This window comes from Pinus tabuliformis, chromosome Q (assembly GCF_031772625.1).
Source record: "Pinus tabuliformis cultivar Carrire ecotype Pingquan chromosome Q, CPIR1, whole genome shotgun sequence".
Classification (NCBI taxonomy): domain Eukaryota; kingdom Viridiplantae; phylum Streptophyta; class Pinopsida; order Pinales; family Pinaceae; genus Pinus; species Pinus tabuliformis.
Window position 1 is genome coordinate 410017679 of NC_142296.1, and position 6710 is coordinate 410024388.

The window sequence follows — 6710 nt, forward strand, 5'->3', positions numbered from 1 at the left end:
TTAGGACATGTCTCTTGAATAACTAATTAGTATTTAATATATATTTATGTTTGTTACATTAATTATTATTTAATATATCTATGTGTGTGTGCGCGTGTGTGTGTTATAGTGGCAAGGAGTTAGAAATTATGGATTAATATGATAATGGTTATGGGCTATTGATTATAGAGAGTTAGTGGTTAGTAATTATGGGTTAAAGGACTATACGGATTATGGGTTAGTAGTAAATGGGTTGATAGTTTTTTACTTAGGGGACAATGGAGTTACACCTATTACAAGTAAGAGGTTATGTGTTGATGGCTTAGTGGCAAGGAGGTAACAAGTTATATAAGGAGTAGGGTATAGTTGTGATGAATTAAGAGTGAGGGTATTAAAGCAATTGGGTTAGTGGTTTGTGAGTTAGGGGTCAATGGAGTTATAGAACTTAGAGGTAAGAAGTTATGGGTTGATGGGTCACTAGCAAGGAGGTGATAGGTTATAAAAATCAGGGGTTTAGTTGTGATGAATTAAGAGTTAGGGGATAAAAGTAGTTGGGGATTAGTAATGAATAGGTCAATGATTAGGGGGTTGTAGGAGAAGGGGTAATATGTTAAATGTTATTGGTTAGGGATTAATGGGTTAGGGGTTAGAGGTTATGGGAGTGGGGATTAGGGGTTAAGAGTTAGAAATCAATGGGTTAGTGGTTCGGAGGGTGTCCTGAGGCTATTGATTATCAAGGTTAATTGAGTTAATGGTTAACAAGATATGAGCCAATGGGGTTTTACGGGTTATGGTTATGGGTCAATAGGTCAATGGCAATTATGGGTTATGGGTATCAAGGAGTTTGAGGTTATAAACTAGGCATTAATGGTCAATGATTAAAATGTTAGTGGCTAGTAGGTTATGCATCAGCATCTTTTCAAGGGCATGGCACTAGTGGGTATGGGTTGATGCAGTTAGTGGTTCTGGGGTTAAAAGCTATAATTATAGAGGATAGGGTTAGTAATTAACATATAGTGGTTATTGAGGATATGGAAGTTAGTGATTAGGGATTATGGGAGTTAGTGGTGATAAGGGTTGTGGGTAATAAAGTAGAGGTTATTAGTTGATGGGTTAGCAATAAAATTCAAGAATTATGTTCAAGGGGTTACAAGTGTCAGACGTTAGTAATTAATGCTACGTAGATAGTTTAGGGAATATTGGTAAGAGATTAGGAGTCAACGAGGTAGTGTTAATAGGGTTACTAATCAAAGGATCATTGATTAGGGGGTTATAGGGTTAAGTTTAGCAATAAATGGATTTGTTGTTTGGGGTTGATGGGTTACAAGGATATGAAGTTATGAGTCAGGGGTTAATGGTCAAGATCATAGGTAGCAAGGGTAATATGGGCTAGCAATCACAAGTGATAGGGCATGAGTGTTTAGGAGGTTGTGGGGTATAGGGTTATAAGTTATGGGTTAATGGGTTAGTAGTAAGGAGGTTTATGAGTTGTAGGGTTTATGGTTTAAAGGTTACAAGTTAGGGGTAAGAGATTAGTGATCAATCGATTAGTAGTAAAGGTGACACGGGTTATAAGGTGCAAATGCTTAATGGCTAGGGGTTGGGAGTTAGGAGTCAACTGGTTAACAATTAGGGGTTTAAAGGGCCAATGGCTATGCATAAGAGTCTGGTGATTCCATTATGGATTATAGGTTGCAATGGTTAGTGAGTTATTGGCTATGGTAATTTTCTATATTTACATGTGCCAATGCATAGGTTTATGAATATTTTAGTAGATGCTTCTAGAAGGACTATATTTGATATATAGTGAAAATTTAGTTAACAATAGTGTTTAGATTGATCACATTTGAGAAAAAAACATTAGGGTGTGGATTAATGTTATATATCTTCATTGTAATGTTATCTTCCCAATAATAGCATATGCAATAATGACAAATTTAACAACGATCTCAGTGTTTTTTTAACTTGTTTATAGAAAAACTTCTTCATTATTTTTATGTCCGCCCTAACCTTTAAAGCTTATTATGTATTTCGTTTTGTATGTACACTTCTTTTGTTTCCCATAATGTCACAACACAGCTAAAGTGAAAAGGAATCTGGCAATTATAGAAGAAACCCAACCTCCTAGGAGGACCTTTGAAACCATGATTATTAGACAGGATAAAGAAAGCCACTGTCAACAGTGGATTTGAGTTCAATAAGGTAGGCATACGCATGGTCACTTGACACATGGTTATAAACCTAATCCAAATCACAGCTACATCTAGAAATGGATATTCCATGGCCATCGGATGGTAAGAAAAAATTATCACAGTTTCTAGATAATTTTAGAATTTGGTGAATACGAGAAAAAGCAAAGATCAGAGCATATGTATTGCTGATTTGTAACCCTCAAAAATGAAGGCAAGTGCAAGGCAAAGAAACACAAAGGTAGCAACTTCTAGTGATTAAAGATCCTCAGATGTATGGATGGTTTTCAGTGAGGTAGAGTAGCCATGGTCAGAAAATTGTCTTGTGAATAAAACCGAGGCAGAATTCTCAGCTTGACTGGCAACTATAGCAGCTGCAGTAGAAATGATATCCTTTAACTCTTCTGAATTCATGATCAAGATTTATTCTACCCCAGCGCATGCAATCTTCTGAATTCTTGATCAAGATTTATTCTACACCAGCACATGCAATCGTCAAATTTTACAGGCAATCTCTTCAAGTCTGATTTTTTAATATAGAGGAAGAACACTAGAGAGGATAAAAGCAGCATTAAACAAACAATTAGGCATGTACCTACTTGTCTGGAACTTACACTAAAATGGCAAACATGCCTAGGCCCTAAGTACATCGTCTGGAACTTACACTAAAATGGCAAACATGCCTAATCCCTAAGTACATTGTCTGGAACTTACACTAAAATGGAAAACATGCCTAGGCCCTAAATACAAACACTAGTAACTCCATTCAAACTTTCAGTACAATATTCTCAAGTATTCTGCATATCTTGACAGTCAGCAGAAAATAAGATAAAATTAAATGAGATCATTTTATTAATGTCAAACAAATGACCAAAAGTAGGCCAATAGGACTAATATCCAACAAATGACCAAAAATAGGTCAATGAGACTGCTCTACAACGTGACAATATAAAGTGGCAATGCAGAGGCTACTCCTATAAAAGCAAAACTATTCTCTACAGTCTAGATCATCCATGTGTCCCATTCTGTATGGAGTTTTCATGATGCAAGTGTACAGGGCAAACGATAGACAAAAACATGACTCGGAATATTGATACCGACTTGTGTCAATGGGTCAGCAATGGGACTAATATCCAACAAATGACCAAAAATAGGTCAACGAGACTGCTCTACAAAGTGACAATATAAAGTGGCAGTGCAGAGGCTACTCCTATAAAATCAAAACTATTCTCTGCAGTCTAGATCATCCATGTGTCCCATTCTGTATGGAGTTTTCATGATGCAAGTGTACAGGGCAAACGATAGACAAAAACATGACTCGGAATATTGATACCGACTTGTGTCAATGGGTCAGCCTCTCACAATAGACGCAAATGCCAAACCCTGCAACCCTGTGACAACTGCAGTCTCTAAGCCTGTGGAAGAATTTTTTTAGAATGCATGCATTGGTTAGTAAATTGATCTAGAGCCTATTTTTGGTGCATCTCAATATCTATTATTACGAGCATGCCGCCTTGGCCATTAGTTTATTATTCCAATAGTACACATTAAAGCCTGCAGGTTGCAACATATATTGTTAATCAAGAGAAATATATACCACATGGAGCATATACACAAATCATGACAAGATTGTGTTGGCATTCAATCCAGAGGGGCAGTGAAAGGATGGAAAATAAAAGGATATCCTCAGCGAATTGCATTTATGCCTGTTCATTGACTTGCATTGTCTTGCAGTCCTCAGATTAGACAGCTAGCAAAATGTATATCAATAAATGGTAATTAATCAAGTTGTCATATTTATAGGAAATAAAACTTACAACGATGTACTAAAACATGACTAGCCTAACACATGTAATTCCCTATGACAATGCCCTGGCACATGCAATGGTGGTCATCAGTGCATTAGGGGCAAAATTAATCTCACTTTCATCAAAACATCCACCATCAATCTGAGACACGACATGAAAATAAATTGTTGGAATCACGATTCCATTATAACAAAACCGCGGGTGTTAGTAAATGGACACATCGCCAGAGTTAGCGGATCCACGAGAGGCAGTTAAGCACATGTCACAAAACACACGGGGAGCACTGGTTTATCCAATGTCCAACAATCTACCCCCCCAGCGCGAGCCGGGTGTGATTCGAACTCAAGACCTTTGGCTCTGACACCCCTTGTTGGAATCACGATTGCCATTATACCAAAACCCACAGGAGTTTGTAAACAGACGCATCGCCAGAGTTAACGGATCCACGTGAGGCGGTTAAGCACATGTCGCAAAACACACGGGAAGCACTGGTTTATCCAATGTCCAACATAAACTCCCCTTAAAAAGAACAAAATTAGAGAAACCGGATCTCAAAAGGCATGAATAAAAGAATCTGTGTGTATACAACCATGGCATAGGCATGCATGCACATTATTTCAAATCCTCTCTTATAGTTAGTTTTTATCTTGACTCTTTTTCATTGATCATTTTTTTTACAACGATTAATCAACAACCTTCCAACTTCCCCTCACTCTTCTTGTCCCCCAATGATAAACTGTTGAATTTTCAACCAACATAAATTAAGATAGGTACAATGGACCTGTTGGAACATGAAATCTAAGAAACGGTGAAAGATGGCAGTACTCTTCCATTTGATTTTTTTAAGACCTGTGTTGAATTACACCAGGTTTCACCTTTGTTAGTTGAACACTCAAGACTTGCTACAGTATGCGAACAGGAAGTTTTAAGTGCAGGTATTAATACCCGAGCAATACAAAGAAGCACACACAAAATTAGACATCATGCTTCCTCAGTCACCTTCAAATTCAGATCAATGAATACCAACAACATTATTATCAAAATACCATAATGCCTAAAGTGGACCATATATAATAACAATAAAGAACCTTCACTGCTTACAAACAAGAATGAAGAAGCTTATAACCCTCAGATGCAGATGACCTCTTTTGCAATTGTGCACTTCCTGTTGAAAAAGGTAGTGAGAAAGGGTTCCTTGATTTATGCCTTAATCAAAGGGACCACACCAAGTTCTTCTTTAGCATGCTCGAGTTCCTATAAGTTAGGAGCTAATTCCTATAGGTCAGGACGAATTCCTAAGATTGAGGATGAGTACCTACAAATTAGGACAAGTTCCTATATGAAGCAGTTAACTGATGTGTTAAAGTGGAAGGCCGAGTTATTAGTCTTCTAGTGCGAGTTAATTGAGGAAAAGAATGTGTGTTTGAGTCTCAAGTCCTTGATTTGAGATAGGACGAGTTGCATGAGTAGTTAACTCATGCTAACTCAATCAATCACAAAAGCAAACTCCTTAATTAGAAACTCACTAAACTTAGCCATTCAAATTGCTTTAAAAGGAGGAACGAAGGCACAATTTGATCATTGTCTTGTGAGCACGAGTTGGTGAGACAAGACAATAGAGCTCACGGGTTTGTGAGAAGGTTGCACAGGTTTATGTGTGGAGCTTGTGAGAGGAAGAGTGTGCAAGAGAAGCTTGTACACAGATTGGTAGAGGGCAGCAGAGATCAACAGTATTGCAAGGATTTCATGCTTAGAAAAAGCAGGGAAGACAAGTGTGTTTTTCGATTGAATCAATTATTTTGTAAGAAATATATTGCTCAGTTTTTCTATCAATAAAATTCTAGAACAAGGGTTTTCCCAGTTGGATTCCCTAGAAAATATATTGTGTTTTGCTACTATTGTGACTGCGATTTATTTCTGTTCCTATTCCACTGCAAAATTTAGTAAAGAAATTATGTGTCTATATGAAAAGAAAGTAGTTTTCAGATTGTTCATATTAACAGTTGCAAAATTTCGTGAATTTTCTACATGGTATCAGCGCAGTGAACAGAACCAAGACCAGCACAAGTTGAGGCAAGCATCATAAGAAAAAACTTTTGAAGCAACCATAGACTCTAGGAGCCTTATCCAGTGAGAAGGAGCCGAGTTTATTGTGTCTTTCTGTGATTTGGTGTGGGCTGAGTTTGAGGGCAGTTCATGGCTGAGCATGAGGACAGTTTTGTGCTTTTTTTGTGTGTAATTCTGTGTGTACCAGGCCGATATATCAAATTCAGATCAATGAATACCAACGACATTATTATCAAAATACCATAATGTCTAAAGTGGACGATATATAATAACAATAAAAAACCTTCACTGCTTACAAACAAGAAAGAAGAAGCTTATAACCCTCAGACGCAGATGACCTGTTCCAATTTCTTCAGATATACACGTGTTGCATTTTGCAATTGTGCACTTGCTAAACCTAAACCAAGGTGCTGCAATTGATGATATACTCACTTTAGTAGAAAATGCTTTTAAAAAGCCATCCGTCCTGGCTTGATTATTAATGTTTCTGCTGGTAATGAAAATCCATCTTCACATATGAGCATATATGTTGGTTTCCTCACGAAGATAAGCATTTAAAAAATATATATATCTAACTTTCACCTAATTCTCACATTAACCAAACTTAGAACAGAAAGAAAAAGCCAAGGCTCAAGTTTCACCAAAGTTACTAAAAGTACAACTATTA